Below are 20,037 nucleotides of genomic sequence, written 5' to 3' on the forward strand. Positions count from 1 at the left end.
GCTACACTGCGTTCAGCAGTCACCTACCCGGACCCGCTTGATCCGCAGCAGGGATGACAGCACACCGAGCCCCAGCACAATCAGCAGGAACGGGGCCAGGTGTGGCGCGGGGGCAACGTCGGAGCGCCCCATGGCACCGGCTGAGGTGCAGCCGCAGCGCTCCAAGTCAGCAGCACAGGCGGGCGATGGGGATCCCCAGTGACGGGAGTCCCCAACGCTGCTGGTGTGGCAGAGGTTGAGCCCGCGGTCTGTGCAGACGACGCCAGACTGCGGTGCCCAGCACCCACTGCCTGCTCCCACCTTCCCGCGACCGCTTTTATAGTCTGGCAGGGAGGCACGTCTCCTTTGTGACATCACAGACAGTCATAACCCCCTTGTCACTTCACAGACAGTCATAGTCGCCTTGGTGACATCTCGGGGCAGGGGTAGCCATGGAGCCCAGGCATTGCTGGCCATCACCGGGGGGAACACTGTGATGTCACTGGCGAGGTCGACATCACCAAGCACCGGCCACTCCACTCAGCCAGCACCATCACGGTCTGGTCCGCGTGCCACCACCGCAACCTGGGCAGCCACCACAGGGGCTGCGTGCCGTGCTGACCCAGCCCTCCCCAAAATAAACTGGGCACACTGGAAACCAGACCAGCCCTGCCCAAAGTGAACTGCAAGCACTGGAAACAAGCACAGCCCTCCCCAAAATGAACTGGGAGCACTGGAAACCAGCGCAGCCCTCCCCAAAATGAACTGGGAACACTGGAAACCAGCTCAGCCTTATCGATTTGAGCGCTGCTTTTCAGGTACATGGCAACAAGGAACATTTTCGAAGCCCATACTGATTACCAAACCCCCACAGATCCACCTCTTTACCCCAAAGGCCTTTTATACGTCACGGACTCAGCCACCGACGCAGAGCTGCTAAACACCCCATGAACCGCCGCCGCCTGCAAACAGCGCATCGTCCAGGATGACCCACAGCACCGGGGAGAGAAATAATAATTTTATTTAAGATTTCAGGTGGGGGGCAGTCCAGGGGGGTTCCCGGCCCCACGCCCCCCCAAGAATCATTCCCACAGGGAATCATTTATGGTCTGGACCCAGTGTTGCCACCACTCGCGGGCCTTGCTGAAGCAGCCCTGGGAGGTCCAGTGGCGCCTCCACCAGTCCTTCAGGCGTCCCCACAGCTCGGCGCAGCCCTGCTTCAGACATTGTCCTGCCCCACACAGCTCCGGGGATTCCTGGCCAGAATCGCTGCCGTGGGGCTCGCAGGGCTGCTCCGTCTGTGCCTTCAGGGCCTAGAAAGCGCGGGTGATCTCCCTCCCACACCCGCTCCATCTTGTCCTTGTCAATAGCTGTAGGACAGGACACGGGCTTCCGGGAGGAGCTGATGGGTGTTGGGTTGAGGAGTTCCGGGTTGGCCGCTGAGCGCAGGTTGTGGTGGCTCTTTTGGTGGTCCTGGTGTGTCTGTGGGACCTGGGGTTCCAGTGGGGGCTGAGTGTCCAGCAACTCATTGCTGCTTAGGTGATGGATGGGTGGCAGGGAGGGCAGGGAGTCCTGCGGGGACGGGCGCTTACCCCTCGATATGTCTATGGTTGCCTCCTTCTGCCTGGGCTCCGGTCCTCCATCCGCTGGCGGAGAAGCTGCCGAGGGAGGGGACAGAGGGCGGCCGTGGGGTGCCGGCTGTTTGCGGGACGGTCGGTGCCGGGGCCGCTCACCGCTCTGCTACTCTGGCCTTTTTTCCTTTAAATTCTTTTCAGACTTTGTCTCACTCTCCTTCTTTGCCGTCTGCGGGACCTACACGGGCAGGGTGAGGTGGGCCAATTTCCTGGCCCCAAGCTGTGGCCCCCCATGTTCCACAGACCCCTGTCCGTCCATCCGTGTGCTCTGCACGCCGCCACGCACTGCCGGCGTCTGGACTGTGCCGGGGAGCTCCTTCCCACAGGAGCGGGGATGCTCCCCTCTGGCCGCATGTCCAAGTCCTTGTCCCTGTGGGCTTTAGGAGGGTCACAGTGGGCTTTAGGGGGGTCCCAGGGCTGCTCATGACAGCCCCCCCACCCCCCCTTTTCAGGGGTCCCAGCGGTGCCTCCCCACCCTGTTTGGGGGATACCTGGGGGGGGCTTAGCCATTGGCGGGAGGCTGGCAAAGGAGGCTCCGTCGGGCTGACCCGCTGTGGGGAGCTGAGAGCGGAGCCAAGCCCCCGGCCAGGCCGGCCGCGGGCACCCGGGGCTGCCGCCACCTGCGGAGAGATGGCGGGGGACGGGGTGGGGGCCCTGAATCAGCCCTGTTCCCCCACAGGACCCCCAAAACGGCTCTGCGCCCCCACAAACAGGCCCAGGCCGCCCCCAGAGCCCCCCAGACCGGTCCCGCCACCCCACAAACGCCCCAAACCGCCATTACCCACCTCCAAAACCGCTCACGACCACCTCCGGCCCGGTCCTGTGCCACCCTCCGCCCCGCTCCGGCCCAGGCCCCCCCGTTCTCCCCGGTACCAACTGCTGCCGCCGCTCCCGCGCGCCGCCGCACACCGGAAGTGTTCCCCTTCGCGTCCGCTCCACCCGCGCATGCGCCCTCCCTGCGTCGCCATGGCAACGGCGGGGGAGAGGACTCGGGCCTAGAGAGCGAGGGGGCGGGGAAAGGACTGGCCCCCCTCAGCTCCCCCCCACCTCTTCCCTCCAGAAAGGGGTTGTGACCCCAAAAGCAGCCCAGCCCTCCCCGAAGTGAACTGGGAGCACTGGAAACCAGCCCAGCTCTCCCCAAAATGAACTGGGAGCACTGGAAACAAGTTCAGCCCTCCCCAAAATGAACTGGGAGCACTGGAAACCAGCCCAGCCCTCCCCGAAGTGAACTGGGAGCACTTGAAACCAGCCCAGGCCTCCCCAAAATGAACTGGGAGCACAGGAAACCAGCTCAGCTCTCCCCAAAATGAACTGGGAGCACTGGAAACCACCCCAGCCCTCCCCAAAGTAGACTGGAGCCACTGGAAACCAGCTCATCCCTCCCAAAATGAACTGGGACCACTGGAAAAGAGCTCAGCCCTCCCAAAAATGAATTAGGGCCACTGGAAACCAGCCCAGCCCTGCCGCAAAATGAACTAGGGCCACTGGAAACCAGCTCAGCCCTCCCCAAAGTAGACTGGGGCCACTTAAACCAGCTCAGCCTTATCGATTTGAGCACCGTTTTTCAGGTACGGGGCAACAAGGAACATTTTCGAAGCCCTTACTGGTTACCAAACCCCACAGATCCACCTCTTTACCCCAAAGGCCTTTTTTATGTCACGGACTCAGCCACCGACGCAGAGCTGCTAAACACCCCATGAACCGCTGCTGCCTGCAAACAGCGCATCGTCCAGGATGACCCACAGCACCGGGGAGAGAAATAATAATTTTATTTAAGATTTCAGGTGGGGGCAGTCCAGGGGGGCTCCCGGCCCCACGCCCCCCCAAGAATCATTCCCACAGGGAATCATTTATGGTCTGGACCCAGTGTTGCCACCACTCGCGGGCCTTGCTGAAGCAGCCCTGGGAGGTCCAGTGGCGCCTCCACCAGTCCTTCAGGCGTCCCCACAGCTCGGCGCAGCCCTGCTTCAGGCATTGGCCTGCCCCACACAGCTCCGGGGATTCCCGGCCAGAATCGCTGTCGTTGGTCTCGCAGGGCTGCTCCGTCTGCGCCTTCAGGGCCTGGAAAGCGCGGGCGATCTCCCGCACCCGCTCCAGCTTCTCCTTCTGGGTGGCTGCAGGCCGGGGCACGGGCTTCCGGGAGGAGCTGATGGGTGTTGGGTTGAGGAGTTCGGGGTTGGCCGCCGAGCGCAGGTTGTGGTGGCTCATTTGGTGGTCCTGGTGTGTCTGTGGGACCTGGGGTTCCAGTGGAGGCTGAGTGTCCAGCAACTCATTGCTGCTTAGGTGATGGATGGGTGGCAGGGAGGGCAGGGAGTCCTGCGGGGACTGGCGCTTGCTCCTCGATATGTCTGTGGTTGCCTCCTTCTGCCTGGGCTCCGGTCCTCCATCCGCTGGCGGAGAAGCTGCCGAGGGAGGGGACAGAGGGCGGCCGTGGGGTGCCGGCTGTTTGCGGGACGGTCGGTGCCGGGGCCGCTCACCGCTCTGCTCCTCTGGCCGCGTTCTCGCCTCTTGCATTATTTCCTTTGAATTCTTTTCAGACTTTGTCTCACTCTCCTTCTTTGCCTTCTGCAGGACCTCCAGGAGCGGGGTGTCGTGGGCCAATTTCCTGGCCCCAAGCTGTGGCCCCCCATGTTCCACAGACCCCTGCCCGTCCGTCTGTGCGCCATTCATGCCGGTACCCACCGCCGGGGTCTGGGCTGTGCCGGGAAGCTCCTTCCCGTGGGAGCGGGGATGCTCCCCTCTGGCCGCATGTGCAAGTCCTTGTCCCTTTCCTGATGGAACGTCGGGTCCAAACCTGGCAGCTGCGGTCCCAGGCTGGGGCCCCCCGGCAGCCCCAGCTGCCCCGGCTCCCCCATTCTGGCGGGGGGCTGGGAGGTTTCCTGGGGAGGATCCCACGGAAGGACCCCTGACACTCCTAGCTGCCGCCCAGCGCTGGGCCTGGATCTCCTTCCCCGTCTTACTGTGCCGCTCCATCTTCGACTGGGTGGCCTGGCCGGTGTGGGTGACCTCAGAGACGCTCATCTTCTTGTCTGTGGCCATGGCTGGGCGGGTGCTGGGGGGCAGCTGTGTGTCCGTGGGGGTCTGCGCCGTTTCCCCCACATGCCGGGGGACCCGCTCGGGCTTGGTCTGTGCTGATATTTCCTGTGGTTTGTCCTGGCTAAAGACCGGCCCCAGCCCCTCCGAATTGGGAGGAGAGGTCGGGGAGGTGTTGGAATGTCGGAAGCGCAGAAGATGCAGCATGGACCATGAGGACGGGCGCTCGCTCCTCAACGTCTCTGTAGTCGCCCTGCAGAGGAGGAGAGAGAAGAGACCCCATTACACCCCGGCCCCTCCGCCGGGACGCGCGGGCAGCACCCCCTCCTCGGCCGGCGGGCAGCGCTGCCCAGCGCAGGCAGGGCCAGGGCATGGGGTGAGGGTCTGGGGCAGGATCTGGGGGTCTCCCCCCCACTCACTGATTCTCTTGCTTCGGCGTGGGTTTCTGTGCTCTTCCCTCCGCTGGTGGAGAAGCTGCCAAGAGAGGGGACGCAGTGAGCGGCCGGCAGCCCCCGGCACAGCCCCGGCTCAGGGCTGCCGGGGGGTGTTGGCCATTTGCGGGGCACTCGGTGCCGGGGCCACTCACCGCTCTGCTCCTCCTGCCGCCGCCGCCTTCTCACCGCACTTTTTGCATGTTTGGACGACTTCTTTGATTTCTGCAGGAGCCCCAAGGAGCTGGGTGAGACGGGAGCAGCTCCCGGCCTCACGCCGCAGCCCCTAATCCCACCCCAAGCCACCCCACACCGCGCTACACTGCGTTCAGCAGTCACCTACCCGGACCCGCTTGATCCGCAGCAGGGATGACAGCACACCGAGCCCCAGCACAATCAGCAGGAACGGGGCCAGGTGTGGCGCGGGGGCAACGTCGGAGCGCCCCATGGCACCGGCTGAGGTGCAGCCGCAGCGCTCCAAGTCAGCAGCACAGGCGGGCGATGGGGATCCCCAGTGACGGGAGTCCCCAACGCTGCTGGTGTGGCAGAGGTTGAGCCCGCGGTCTGTGCAGACGACGCCAGACTGCGGTGCCCAGCACCCACTGCCTGCTCCCACCTTCCCGCGACCGCTTTTATAGTCTGGCAGGGAGGCACGTCTCCTTTGTGACATCACAGACAGTCATAACCCCCTTGTCACTTCACAGACAGTCATAGTCGCCTTGGTGACATCTCGGGGCAGGGGTAGCCATGGAGCCCAGGCATTGCTGGCCATCACCGGGGGGAACACTGTGATGTCACTGGCGAGGTCGACATCACCAAGCACCGGCCACTCCACTCAGCCAGCACCATCACGGTCTGGTCCGCGTGCCACCACCGCAACCTGGGCAGCCACCACAGGGGCTGCGTGCCGTGCTGACCCAGCCCTCCCCAAAATAAACTGGGCACACTGGAAACCAGACCAGCCCTGCCCAAAGTGAACTGCAAGCACTGGAAACAAGCACAGCCCTCCCCAAAATGAACTGGGAGCACTGGAAACCAGCGCAGCCCTCCCCAAAATGAACTGGGAACACTGGAAACCAGCTCAGCCTTATCGATTTGAGCGCTGCTTTTCAGGTACATGGCAACAAGGAACATTTTCGAAGCCCATACTGATTACCAAACCCCCACAGATCCACCTCTTTACCCCAAAGGCCTTTTATACGTCACGGACTCAGCCACCGACGCAGAGCTGCTAAACACCCCATGAACCGCCGCCGCCTGCAAACAGCGCATCGTCCAGGATGACCCACAGCACCGGGGAGAGAAATAATAATTTTATTTAAGATTTCAGGTGGGGGGCAGTCCAGGGGGGTTCCCGGCCCCACGCCCCCCCAAGAATCATTCCCACAGGGAATCATTTATGGTCTGGACCCAGTGTTGCCACCACTCGCGGGCCTTGCTGAAGCAGCCCTGGGAGGTCCAGTGGCGCCTCCACCAGTCCTTCAGGCGTCCCCACAGCTCGGCGCAGCCCTGCTTCAGGCATTGGCCTGCCCCACACAGCTCCGGGGATTCCCGGCCAGAATCGCTGTCGTTGGTCTCGCAGGGCTGCTCCGTCTGCGCCTTCAGGGCCTGGAAAGCGCGGGCGATCTCCCGCACCCGCTCCAGCTTCTCCTTCTGGGTGGCTGCAGGCCGGGGCACGGGCTTCCGGGAGGAGCTGATGGGTGTTGGGTTGAGGAGTTCGGGGTTGGCCGCCGAGCGCAGGTTGTGGTGGCTCATTTGGTGGTCCTGGTGTGTCTGTGGGACCTGGGGTTCCAGTGGAGGCTGAGTGTCCAGCAACTCATTGCTGCTTAGGTGATGGATGGGTGGCAGGGAGGGCAGGGAGTCCTGCGGGGACTGGCGCTTGCTCCTCGATATGTCTGTGGTTGCCTCCTTCTGCCTGGGCTCCGGTCCTCCATCCGCTGGCGGAGAAGCTGCCGAGGGAGGGGACAGAGGGCGGCCGTGGGGTGCCGGCTGTTTGCGGGACGGTCGGTGCCGGGGCCGCTCACCGCTCTGCTCCTCTGGCCGCGTTCTCGCCTCTTGCATTATTTCCTTTGAATTCTTTTCAGACTTTGTCTCACTCTCCTTCTTTGCCTTCTGCAGGACCTCCAGGAGCGGGGTGTCGTGGGCCAATTTCCTGGCCCCAAGCTGTGGCCCCCCATGTTCCACAGACCCCTGCCCGTCCGTCTGTGCGCCATTCATGCCGGTACCCACCGCCGGGGTCTGGGCTGTGCCGGGAAGCTCCTTCCCGTGGGAGCGGGGATGCTCCCCTCTGGCCGCATGTGCAAGTCCTTGTCCCTTTCCTGATGGAACGTCGGGTCCAAACCTGGCAGCTGCGGTCCCAGGCTGGGGCCCCCCGGCAGCCCCAGCTGCCCCGGCTCCCCCATTCTGGCGGGGGGCTGGGAGGTTTCCTGGGGAGGATCCCACGGAAGGACCCCTGACACTCCTAGCTGCCGCCCAGCGCTGGGCCTGGATCTCCTTCCCCGTCTTACTGTGCCGCTCCATCTTCGACTGGGTGGCCTGGCCGGTGTGGGTGACCTCAGAGACGCTCATCTTCTTGTCTGTGGCCATGGCTGGGCGGGTGCTGGGGGGCAGCTGTGTGTCCGTGGGGGTCTGCGCCGTTTCCCCCACATGCCGGGGGACCCGCTCGGGCTTGGTCTGTGCTGATATTTCCTGTGGTTTGTCCTGGCTAAAGACCGGCCCCAGCCCCTCCGAATTGGGAGGAGAGGTCGGGGAGGTGTTGGAATGTCGGAAGCGCAGAAGATGCAGCATGGACCATGAGGACGGGCGCTCGCTCCTCAACGTCTCTGTAGTCGCCCTGCAGAGGAGGAGAGAGAAGAGACCCCATTACACCCCGGCCCCTCCGCCGGGACGCGCGGGCAGCACCCCCTCCTCGGCCGGCGGGCAGCGCTGCCCAGCGCAGGCAGGGCCAGGGCATGGGGTGAGGGTCTGGGGCAGGATCTGGGGGTCTCCCCCCCACTCACTGATTCTCTTGCTTCGGCGTGGGTTTCTGTGCTCTTCCCCCCGCTGGTGGAGAAGCTGCCAAGAGAGGGGACGCAGTGAGCGGCCGGCAGCCCCCGGCACAGCCCCGGCTCAGGGCTGCCGGGGGGTGTTGGCCATTTGCGGGGCACTCGGTGCCGGGGCCACTCACCGCTCTGCTCCTCCTGCCGCCGCCGCCTTCTCACCGCACTTTTTGCATGTTTGGACGACTTCTTTGATTTCTGCAGGAGCCCCAAGGAGCTGGGTGAGACGGGAGCAGCTCCCGGCCTCACGCCGCAGCCCCTAATCCCACCCCAAGCCACCCCACACCGCGCTACACTGCGTTCAGCAGTCACCTACCCGGACCCGCTTGATCCGCAGCAGGGATGACAGCACACCGAGCCCCAGCACAATCAGCAGGAACGGGGCCAGGTGTGGCGCGGGGGCAACGTCGGAGCGCCCCATGGCACCGGCTGAGGTGCAGCCGCAGCGCTCCAAGTCAGCAGCACAGGCGGGCGATGGGGATCCCCAGTGACGGGAGTCCCCAACGCTGCTGGTGTGGCAGAGGTTGAGCCCGCGGTCTGTGCAGACGACGCCAGACTGCGGTGCCCAGCACCCACTGCCTGCTCCCACCTTCCCGCGACCGCTTTTATAGTCTGGCAGGGAGGCACGTCTCCTTTGTGACATCACAGACAGTCATAACCCCCTTGTCACTTCACAGACAGTCATAGTCGCCTTGGTGACATCTCGGGGCAGGGGTAGCCATGGAGCCCAGGCATTGCTGGCCATCACCGGGGGGAACACTGTGATGTCACTGGCGAGGTCGACATCACCAAGCACCGGCCACTCCACTCAGCCAGCACCATCACGGTCTGGTCCGCGTGCCACCACCGCAACCTGGGCAGCCACCACAGGGGCTGCGTGCCGTGCTGACCCAGCCCTCCCCAAAATAAACTGGGCACACTGGAAACCAGACCAGCCCTGCCCAAAGTGAACTGCAAGCACTGGAAACAAGCACAGCCCTCCCCAAAATGAACTGGGAGCACTGGAAACCAGCGCAGCCCTCCCCAAAATGAACTGGGAACACTGGAAACCAGCTCAGCCTTATCGATTTGAGCGCTGCTTTTCAGGTACATGGCAACAAGGAACATTTTCGAAGCCCATACTGATTACCAAACCCCCACAGATCCACCTCTTTACCCCAAAGGCCTTTTATACGTCACGGACTCAGCCACCGACGCAGAGCTGCTAAACACCCCATGAACCGCCGCCGCCTGCAAACAGCGCATCGTCCAGGATGACCCACAGCACCGGGGAGAGAAATAATAATTTTATTTAAGATTTCAGGTGGGGGGCAGTCCAGGGGGGTTCCCGGCCCCACGCCCCCCCAAGAATCATTCCCACAGGGAATCATTTATGGTCTGGACCCAGTGTTGCCACCACTCGCGGGCCTTGCTGAAGCAGCCCTGGGAGGTCCAGTGGCGCCTCCACCAGTCCTTCAGGCGTCCCCACAGCTCGGCGCAGCCCTGCTTCAGACATTGTCCTGCCCCACACAGCTCCGGGGATTCCTGGCCAGAATCGCTGCCGTGGGGCTCGCAGGGCTGCTCCGTCTGTGCCTTCAGGGCCTAGAAAGCGCGGGTGATCTCCCTCCCACACCCGCTCCATCTTGTCCTTGTCAATAGCTGTAGGACAGGACACGGGCTTCCGGGAGGAGCTGATGGGTGTTGGGTTGAGGAGTTCCGGGTTGGCCGCTGAGCGCAGGTTGTGGTGGCTCTTTTGGTGGTCCTGGTGTGTCTGTGGGACCTGGGGTTCCAGTGGGGGCTGAGTGTCCAGCAACTCATTGCTGCTTAGGTGATGGATGGGTGGCAGGGAGGGCAGGGAGTCCTGCGGGGACGGGCGCTTACCCCTCGATATGTCTATGGTTGCCTCCTTCTGCCTGGGCTCCGGTCCTCCATCCGCTGGCGGAGAAGCTGCCGAGGGAGGGGACAGAGGGCGGCCGTGGGGTGCCGGCTGTTTGCGGGACGGTCGGTGCCGGGGCCGCTCACCGCTCTGCTACTCTGGCCTTTTTTCCTTTAAATTCTTTTCAGACTTTGTCTCACTCTCCTTCTTTGCCGTCTGCGGGACCTACACGGGCAGGGTGAGGTGGGCCAATTTCCTGGCCCCAAGCTGTGGCCCCCCATGTTCCACAGACCCCTGTCCGTCCATCCGTGTGCTCTGCACGCCGCCACGCACTGCCGGCGTCTGGACTGTGCCGGAGAGCTCCTTCCCACAGGAGCGGGGATGCTCCCCTCTGGCCGCATGTCCAAGTCCTTGTCCCTGTGGGCTTTAGGAGGGTCACAGTGGGCTTTAGGGGGGTCCCAGGGCTGCTCATGACAGCCCCCCCACCCCCCCTTTTCAGGGGTCCCAGCGGTGCCTCCCCACCCTGTTTGGGGGATACCTGGGGGGGGCTTAGCCATTGGCGGGAGGCTGGCAAAGGAGGCTCCGTCGGGCTGACCCGCTGTGGGGAGCTGAGAGCGGAGCCAAGCCCCCGGCCAGGCCGGCCGCGGGCACCCGGGGCTGCCGCCACCTGCGGAGAGATGGCGGGGGACGGGGTGGGGGCCCTGAATCAGCCCTGTTCCCCCACAGGACCCCCAAAACGGCTCTGCGCCCCCACAAACAGGCCCAGGCCGCCCCCAGAGCCCCCCAGACCGGTCCCGCCACCCCACAAACGCCCCAAACCGCCATTACCCACCTCCAAAACCGCTCACGACCACCTCCGGCCCGGTCCTGTGCCACCCTCCGCCCCGCTCCGGCCCAGGCCCCCCCGTTCTCCCCGGTACCAACTGCTGCCGCCGCTCCCGCGCGCCGCCGCACACCGGAAGTGTTCCCCTTCGCGTCCGCTCCACCCGCGCATGCGCCCTCCCTGCGTCGCCATGGCAACGGCGGGGGAGAGGACTCGGGCCTAGAGAGCGAGGGGGCGGGGAAAGGACTGGCCCCCCTCAGCTCCCCCCCACCTCTTCCCTCCAGAAAGGGGTTGTGACCCCAAAAGCAGCCCAGCCCTCCCCGAAGTGAACTGGGAGCACTGGAAACCAGCCCAGCTCTCCCCAAAATGAACTGGGAGCACTGGAAACAAGTTCAGCCCTCCCCAAAATGAACTGGGAGCACTGGAAACCAGCCCAGCCCTCCCCGAAGTGAACTGGGAGCACTTGAAACCAGCCCAGGCCTCCCCAAAATGAACTGGGAGCACAGGAAACCAGCTCAGCTCTCCCCAAAATGAACTGGGAGCACTGGAAACCACCCCAGCCCTCCCCAAAGTAGACTGGAGCCACTGGAAACCAGCTCATCCCTCCCAAAATGAACTGGGACCACTGGAAAAGAGCTCAGCCCTCCCAAAAATGAATTAGGGCCACTGGAAACCAGCCCAGCCCTGCCGCAAAATGAACTAGGGCCACTGGAAACCAGCTCAGCCCTCCCCAAAGTAGACTGGGGCCACTTAAACCAGCTCAGCCTTATCGATTTGAGCACCGTTTTTCAGGTACGGGGCAACAAGGAACATTTTCGAAGCCCTTACTGGTTACCAAACCCCACAGATCCACCTCTTTACCCCAAAGGCCTTTTTTATGTCACGGACTCAGCCACCGACGCAGAGCTGCTAAACACCCCATGAACCGCTGCTGCCTGCAAACAGCGCATCGTCCAGGATGACCCACAGCACCGGGGAGAGAAATAATAATTTTATTTAAGATTTCAGGTGGGGGCAGTCCAGGGGGGCTCCCGGCCCCACGCCCCCCCAAGAATCATTCCCACAGGGAATCATTTATGGTCTGGACCCAGTGTTGCCACCACTCGCGGGCCTTGCTGAAGCAGCCCTGGGAGGTCCAGTGGCGCCTCCACCAGTCCTTCAGGCGTCCCCACAGCTCGGCGCAGCCCTGCTTCAGGCATTGGCCTGCCCCACACAGCTCCGGGGATTCCCGGCCAGAATCGCTGTCGTTGGTCTCGCAGGGCTGCTCCGTCTGCGCCTTCAGGGCCTGGAAAGCGCGGGCGATCTCCCGCACCCGCTCCAGCTTCTCCTTCTGGGTGGCTGCAGGCCGGGGCACGGGCTTCCGGGAGGAGCTGATGGGTGTTGGGTTGAGGAGTTCGGGGTTGGCCGCCGAGCGCAGGTTGTGGTGGCTCATTTGGTGGTCCTGGTGTGTCTGTGGGACCTGGGGTTCCAGTGGAGGCTGAGTGTCCAGCAACTCATTGCTGCTTAGGTGATGGATGGGTGGCAGGGAGGGCAGGGAGTCCTGCGGGGACTGGCGCTTGCTCCTCGATATGTCTGTGGTTGCCTCCTTCTGCCTGGGCTCCGGTCCTCCATCCGCTGGCGGAGAAGCTGCCGAGGGAGGGGACAGAGGGCGGCCGTGGGGTGCCGGCTGTTTGCGGGACGGTCGGTGCCGGGGCCGCTCACCGCTCTGCTCCTCTGGCCGCGTTCTCGCCTCTTGCATTATTTCCTTTGAATTCTTTTCAGACTTTGTCTCACTCTCCTTCTTTGCCTTCTGCAGGACCTCCAGGAGCGGGGTGTCGTGGGCCAATTTCCTGGCCCCAAGCTGTGGCCCCCCATGTTCCACAGACCCCTGCCCGTCCGTCTGTGCGCCATTCATGCCGGTACCCACCGCCGGGGTCTGGGCTGTGCCGGGAAGCTCCTTCCCGTGGGAGCGGGGATGCTCCCCTCTGGCCGCATGTGCAAGTCCTTGTCCCTTTCCTGATGGAACGTCGGGTCCAAACCTGGCAGCTGCGGTCCCAGGCTGGGGCCCCCCGGCAGCCCCAGCTGCCCCGGCTCCCCCATTCTGGCGGGGGGCTGGGAGGTTTCCTGGGGAGGATCCCACGGAAGGACCCCTGACACTCCTAGCTGCCGCCCAGCGCTGGGCCTGGATCTCCTTCCCCGTCTTACTGTGCCGCTCCATCTTCGACTGGGTGGCCTGGCCGGTGTGGGTGACCTCAGAGACGCTCATCTTCTTGTCTGTGGCCATGGCTGGGCGGGTGCTGGGGGGCAGCTGTGTGTCCGTGGGGGTCTGCGCCGTTTCCCCCACATGCCGGGGGACCCGCTCGGGCTTGGTCTGTGCTGATATTTCCTGTGGTTTGTCCTGGCTAAAGACCGGCCCCAGCCCCTCCGAATTGGGAGGAGAGGTCGGGGAGGTGTTGGAATGTCGGAAGCGCAGAAGATGCAGCATGGACCATGAGGACGGGCGCTCGCTCCTCAACGTCTCTGTAGTCGCCCTGCAGAGGAGGAGAGAGAAGAGACCCCATTACACCCCGGCCCCTCCGCCGGGACGCGCGGGCAGCACCCCCTCCTCGGCCGGCGGGCAGCGCTGCCCAGCGCAGGCAGGGCCAGGGCATGGGGTGAGGGTCTGGGGCAGGATCTGGGGGTCTCCCCCCCACTCACTGATTCTCTTGCTTCGGCGTGGGTTTCTGTGCTCTTCCCTCCGCTGGTGGAGAAGCTGCCAAGAGAGGGGACGCAGTGAGCGGCCGGCAGCCCCCGGCACAGCCCCGGCTCAGGGCTGCCGGGGGGTGTTGGCCATTTGCGGGGCACTCGGTGCCGGGGCCACTCACCGCTCTGCTCCTCCTGCCGCCGCCGCCTTCTCACCGCACTTTTTGCATGTTTGGACGACTTCTTTGATTTCTGCAGGAGCCCCAAGGAGCTGGGTGAGACGGGAGCAGCTCCCGGCCTCACGCCGCAGCCCCTAATCCCACCCCAAGCCACCCCACACCGCGCTACACTGCGTTCAGCAGTCACCTACCCGGACCCGCTTGATCCGCAGCAGGGATGACAGCACACCGAGCCCCAGCACAATCAGCAGGAACGGGGCCAGGTGTGGCGCGGGGGCAACGTCGGAGCGCCCCATGGCACCGGCTGAGGTGCAGCCGCAGCGCTCCAAGTCAGCAGCACAGGCGGGCGATGGGGATCCCCAGTGACGGGAGTCCCCAACGCTGCTGGTGTGGCAGAGGTTGAGCCCGCGGTCTGTGCAGACGACGCCAGACTGCGGTGCCCAGCACCCACTGCCTGCTCCCACCTTCCCGCGACCGCTTTTATAGTCTGGCAGGGAGGCACGTCTCCTTTGTGACATCACAGACAGTCATAACCCCCTTGTCACTTCACAGACAGTCATAGTCGCCTTGGTGACATCTCGGGGCAGGGGTAGCCATGGAGCCCAGGCATTGCTGGCCATCACCGGGGGGAACACTGTGATGTCACTGGCGAGGTCGACATCACCAAGCACCGGCCACTCCACTCAGCCAGCACCATCACGGTCTGGTCCGCGTGCCACCACCGCAACCTGGGCAGCCACCACAGGGGCTGCGTGCCGTGCTGACCCAGCCCTCCCCAAAATAAACTGGGCACACTGGAAACCAGACCAGCCCTGCCCAAAGTGAACTGCAAGCACTGGAAACAAGCACAGCCCTCCCCAAAATGAACTGGGAGCACTGGAAACCAGCGCAGCCCTCCCCAAAATGAACTGGGAACACTGGAAACCAGCTCAGCCTTATCGATTTGAGCGCTGCTTTTCAGGTACATGGCAACAAGGAACATTTTCGAAGCCCATACTGATTACCAAACCCCCACAGATCCACCTCTTTACCCCAAAGGCCTTTTATACGTCACGGACTCAGCCACCGACGCAGAGCTGCTAAACACCCCATGAACCGCCGCCGCCTGCAAACAGCGCATCGTCCAGGATGACCCACAGCACCGGGGAGAGAAATAATAATTTTATTTAAGATTTCAGGTGGGGGGCAGTCCAGGGGGGTTCCCGGCCCCACGCCCCCCCAAGAATCATTCCCACAGGGAATCATTTATGGTCTGGACCCAGTGTTGCCACCACTCGCGGGCCTTGCTGAAGCAGCCCTGGGAGGTCCAGTGGCGCCTCCACCAGTCCTTCAGGCGTCCCCACAGCTCGGCGCAGCCCTGCTTCAGGCATTGGCCTGCCCCACACAGCTCCGGGGATTCCCGGCCAGAATCGCTGTCGTTGGTCTCGCAGGGCTGCTCCGTCTGCGCCTTCAGGGCCTGGAAAGCGCGGGCGATCTCCCGCACCCGCTCCAGCTTCTCCTTCTGGGTGGCTGCAGGCCGGGGCACGGGCTTCCGGGAGGAGCTGATGGGTGTTGGGTTGAGGAGTTCGGGGTTGGCCGCCGAGCGCAGGTTGTGGTGGCTCATTTGGTGGTCCTGGTGTGTCTGTGGGACCTGGGGTTCCAGTGGAGGCTGAGTGTCCAGCAACTCATTGCTGCTTAGGTGATGGATGGGTGGCAGGGAGGGCAGGGAGTCCTGCGGGGACTGGCGCTTGCTCCTCGATATGTCTGTGGTTGCCTCCTTCTGCCTGGGCTCCGGTCCTCCATCCGCTGGCGGAGAAGCTGCCGAGGGAGGGGACAGAGGGCGGCCGTGGGGTGCCGGCTGTTTGCGGGACGGTCGGTGCCGGGGCCGCTCACCGCTCTGCTCCTCTGGCCGCGTTCTCGCCTCTTGCATTATTTCCTTTGAATTCTTTTCAGACTTTGTCTCACTCTCCTTCTTTGCCTTCTGCAGGACCTCCAGGAGCGGGGTGTCGTGGGCCAATTTCCTGGCCCCAAGCTGTGGCCCCCCATGTTCCACAGACCCCTGCCCGTCCGTCTGTGCGCCATTCATGCCGGTACCCACCGCCGGGGTCTGGGCTGTGCCGGGAAGCTCCTTCCCGTGGGAGCGGGGATGCTCCCCTCTGGCCGCATGTGCAAGTCCTTGTCCCTTTCCTGATGGAACGTCGGGTCCAAACCTGGCAGCTGCGGTCCCAGGCTGGGGCCCCCCGGCAGCCCCAGCTGCCCCGGCTCCCCCATTCTGGCGGGGGGCTGGGAGGTTTCCTGGGGAGGATCCCACGGAAGGACCCCTGACACTCCTAGCTGCCGCCCAGCGCTGGGCCTGGATCTCCTTCCCCGTCTTACTGTGCCGCTCCATCTTCGACTGGGTGGCCTGGCCGGTGTGGGTGACCTCAGAGACGCTCATCTTCTTGTCTGTGGCCATGGCTGGGCGGGTGCTGGGGGGCAGCTGTGTGTCCGTGGGGGTCTGCGCCGTTTCCCCCACATGCCGGGGGACCCGCTCGGGCTTGGTCTGTGCTGATATTTCCTGTGGTTTGTCCTGGCTAAAGACCGGCCCCAGCCCCTCCGAATTGGGAGGAGAGGTCGGGGAGGTGTTGGAATGTCGGAAGCGCAGAAGATGCAGCATGGACCATGAGGACGGGCGCTCGCTCCTCAACGTCTCTGTAGTCGCCCTGCAGAGGAGGAGAGAGAAGAGACCCCATTACACCCCGGCCCCTCCGCCGGGACGCGCGGGCAGCACCCCCTCCTCGGCCGGCGGGCAGCGCTGCCCAGCGCAGGCAGGGCCAGGGCATGGGGTGAGGGTCTGGGGCAGGATCTGGGGGTCTCCCCCCCACTCACTGATTCTCTTGCTTCGGCGTGGGTTTCTGTGCTCTTCCCCCCGCTGGTGGAGAAGCTGCCAAGAGAGGGGACGCAGTGAGCGGCCGGCAGCCCCCGGCACAGCCCCGGCTCAGGGCTGCCGGGGGGTGTTGGCCATTTGCGGGGCACTCGGTGCCGGGGCCACTCACCGCTCTGCTCCTCCTGCCGCCGCCGCCTTCTCACCGCACTTTTTGCATGTTTGGACGACTTCTTTGATTTCTGCAGGAGCCCCAAGGAGCTGGGTGAGACGGGAGCAGCTCCCGGCCTCACGCCGCAGCCCCTAATCCCACCCCAAGCCACCCCACACCGCGCTACACTGCGTTCAGCAGTCACCTACCCGGACCCGCTTGATCCGCAGCAGGGATGACAGCACACCGAGCCCCAGCACAATCAGCAGGAACGGGGCCAGGTGTGGCGCGGGGGCAACGTCGGAGCGCCCCATGGCACCGGCTGAGGTGCAGCCGCAGCGCTCCAAGTCAGCAGCACAGGCGGGCGATGGGGATCCCCAGTGACGGGAGTCCCCAACGCTGCTGGTGTGGCAGAGGTTGAGCCCGCGGTCTGTGCAGACGACGCCAGACTGCGGTGCCCAGCACCCACTGCCTGCTCCCACCTTCCCGCGACCGCTTTTATAGTCTGGCAGGGAGGCACGTCTCCTTTGTGACATCACAGACAGTCATAACCCCCTTGTCACTTCACAGACAGTCATAGTCGCCTTGGTGACATCTCGGGGCAGGGGTAGCCATGGAGCCCAGGCATTGCTGGCCATCACCGGGGGGAACACTGTGATGTCACTGGCGAGGTCGACATCACCAAGCACCGGCCACTCCACTCAGCCAGCACCATCACGGTCTGGTCCGCGTGCCACCACCGCAACCTGGGCAGCCACCACAGGGGCTGCGTGCCGTGCTGACCCAGCCCTCCCCAAAATAAACTGGGCACACTGGAAACCAGACCAGCCCTGCCCAAAGTGAACTGCAAGCACTGGAAACAAGCACAGCCCTCCCCAAAATGAACTGGGAGCACTGGAAACCAGCGCAGCCCTCCCCAAAATGAACTGGGAACACTGGAAACCAGCTCAGCCTTATCGATTTGAGCGCTGCTTTTCAGGTACATGGCAACAAGGAACATTTTCGAAGCCCATACTGATTACCAAACCCCCACAGATCCACCTCTTTACCCCAAAGGCCTTTTATACGTCACGGACTCAGCCACCGACGCAGAGCTGCTAAACACCCCATGAACCGCCGCCGCCTGCAAACAGCGCATCGTCCAGGATGACCCACAGCACCGGGGAGAGAAATAATAATTTTATTTAAGATTTCAGGTGGGGGGCAGTCCAGGGGGGTTCCCGGCCCCACGCCCCCCCAAGAATCATTCCCACAGGGAATCATTTATGGTCTGGACCCAGTGTTGCCACCACTCGCGGGCCTTGCTGAAGCAGCCCTGGGAGGTCCAGTGGCGCCTCCACCAGTCCTTCAGGCGTCCCCACAGCTCGGCGCAGCCCTGCTTCAGACATTGTCCTGCCCCACACAGCTCCGGGGATTCCTGGCCAGAATCGCTGCCGTGGGGCTCGCAGGGCTGCTCCGTCTGTGCCTTCAGGGCCTAGAAAGCGCGGGTGATCTCCCTCCCACACCCGCTCCATCTTGTCCTTGTCAATAGCTGTAGGACAGGACACGGGCTTCCGGGAGGAGCTGATGGGTGTTGGGTTGAGGAGTTCCGGGTTGGCCGCTGAGCGCAGGTTGTGGTGGCTCTTTTGGTGGTCCTGGTGTGTCTGTGGGACCTGGGGTTCCAGTGGGGGCTGAGTGTCCAGCAACTCATTGCTGCTTAGGTGATGGATGGGTGGCAGGGAGGGCAGGGAGTCCTGCGGGGACGGGCGCTTACCCCTCGATATGTCTATGGTTGCCTCCTTCTGCCTGGGCTCCGGTCCTCCATCCGCTGGCGGAGAAGCTGCCGAGGGAGGGGACAGAGGGCGGCCGTGGGGTGCCGGCTGTTTGCGGGACGGTCGGTGCCGGGGCCGCTCACCGCTCTGCTACTCTGGCCTTTTTTCCTTTAAATTCTTTTCAGACTTTGTCTCACTCTCCTTCTTTGCCGTCTGCGGGACCTACACGGGCAGGGTGAGGTGGGCCAATTTCCTGGCCCCAAGCTGTGGCCCCCCATGTTCCACAGACCCCTGTCCGTCCATCCGTGTGCTCTGCACGCCGCCACGCACTGCCGGCGTCTGGACTGTGCCGGAGAGCTCCTTCCCACAGGAGCGGGGATGCTCCCCTCTGGCCGCATGTCCAAGTCCTTGTCCCTGTGGGCTTTAGGAGGGTCACAGTGGGCTTTAGGGGGGTCCCAGGGCTGCTCATGACAGCCCCCCCACCCCCCCTTTTCAGGGGTCCCAGCGGTGCCTCCCCACCCTGTTTGGGGGATACCTGGGGGGGGCTTAGCCATTGGCGGGAGGCTGGCAAAGGAGGCTCCGTCGGGCTGACCCGCTGTGGGGAGCTGAGAGCGGAGCCAAGCCCCCGGCCAGGCCGGCCGCGGGCACCCGGGGCTGCCGCCACCTGCGGAGAGATGGCGGGGGACGGGGTGGGGGCCCTGAATCAGCCCTGTTCCCCCACAGGACCCCCAAAACGGCTCTGCGCCCCCACAAACAGGCCCAGGCCGCCCCCAGAGCCCCCCAGACCGGTCCCGCCACCCCACAAACGCCCCAAACCGCCATTACCCACCTCCAAAACCGCTCACGACCACCTCCGGCCCGGTCCTGTGCCACCCTCCGCCCCGCTCCGGCCCAGGCCCCCCCGTTCTCCCCGGTACCAACTGCTGCCGCCGCTCCCGCGCGCCGCCGCACACCGGAAGTGTTCCCCTTCGCGTCCGCTCCACCCGCGCATGCGCCCTCCCTGCGTCGCCATGGCAACGGCGGGGGAGAGGACTCGGGCCTAGAGAGCGAGGGGGCGGGGAAAGGACTGGCCCCCCTCAGCTCCCCCCCACCTCTTCCCTCCAGAAAGGGGTTGTGACCCCAAAAGCAGCCCAGCCCTCCCCGAAGTGAACTGGGAGCACTGGAAACCAGCCCAGCTCTCCCCAAAATGAACTGGGAGCACTGGAAACAAGTTCAGCCCTCCCCAAAATGAACTGGGAGCACTGGAAACCAGCCCAGCCCTCCCCGAAGTGAACTGGGAGCACTTGAAACCAGCCCAGGCCTCCCCAAAATGAACTGGGAGCACAGGAAACCAGCTCAGCTCTCCCCAAAATGAACTGGGAGCACTGGAAACCACCCCAGCCCTCCCCAAAGTAGACTGGAGCCACTGGAAACCAGCTCATCCCTCCCAAAATGAACTGGGACCACTGGAAAAGAGCTCAGCCCTCCCAAAAATGAATTAGGGCCACTGGAAACCAGCCCAGCCCTGCCGCAAAATGAACTAGGGCCACTGGAAACCAGCTCAGCCCTCCCCAAAGTAGACTGGGGCCACTTAAACCAGCTCAGCCTTATCGATTTGAGCACCGTTTTTCAGGTACGGGGCAACAAGGAACATTTTCGAAGCCCTTACTGGTTACCAAAC

General features: G+C 63.9%; 5 long non-coding RNA genes across 5 annotated transcripts; all 5 read right to left on the reverse strand.

The window, feature by feature from the left end:
- Nucleotides 1-982: 982 nt before the first annotated feature.
- Nucleotides 983-2,515, reverse strand: LOC309682711. The gene is made up of 3 exons (XR_014270150.1): nucleotides 2,399-2,515; nucleotides 1,572-1,791; nucleotides 983-1,470 (listed from the first exon to the last, which is right to left on the reverse strand). It is a non-coding gene; the product is annotated as an uncharacterized lncRNA (long non-coding RNA).
- A 2,589-nt stretch (nucleotides 2,516-5,104) lies between these two features.
- LOC309682697 lies at nucleotides 5,105-5,485 on the reverse strand. The gene is made up of 3 exons (XR_014270149.1): nucleotides 5,421-5,485; nucleotides 5,233-5,302; nucleotides 5,105-5,120 (listed from the first exon to the last, which is right to left on the reverse strand). It is a non-coding gene; the product is annotated as an uncharacterized lncRNA (long non-coding RNA).
- Nucleotides 5,486-9,386: 3,901 nt separating this feature from the next.
- LOC309682683 lies at nucleotides 9,387-10,919 on the reverse strand. The gene is made up of 3 exons (XR_014270145.1): nucleotides 10,803-10,919; nucleotides 9,976-10,195; nucleotides 9,387-9,874 (listed from the first exon to the last, which is right to left on the reverse strand). It is a non-coding gene; the product is annotated as an uncharacterized lncRNA (long non-coding RNA).
- Nucleotides 10,920-13,508: 2,589 nt separating this feature from the next.
- Nucleotides 13,509-13,889, reverse strand: LOC309682691. Its single transcript, XR_014270147.1, has 3 exons — nucleotides 13,825-13,889; nucleotides 13,637-13,706; nucleotides 13,509-13,524 (listed from the first exon to the last, which is right to left on the reverse strand). It is a non-coding gene; the product is annotated as an uncharacterized lncRNA (long non-coding RNA).
- A 3,901-nt stretch (nucleotides 13,890-17,790) lies between these two features.
- On the reverse strand, nucleotides 17,791-19,323 carry LOC309682669. The gene is made up of 3 exons (XR_014270142.1): nucleotides 19,207-19,323; nucleotides 18,380-18,599; nucleotides 17,791-18,278 (listed from the first exon to the last, which is right to left on the reverse strand). It is a non-coding gene; the product is annotated as an uncharacterized lncRNA (long non-coding RNA).
- Between the last annotated feature and the right edge of the window lie 714 nt (nucleotides 19,324-20,037).

Source organism: Vanellus vanellus, assembly GCF_965231255.1.
Source record: "Vanellus vanellus genome assembly, chromosome: 31".
Taxonomy (NCBI): Eukaryota; Metazoa; Chordata; class Aves; order Charadriiformes; family Charadriidae; genus Vanellus; species Vanellus vanellus.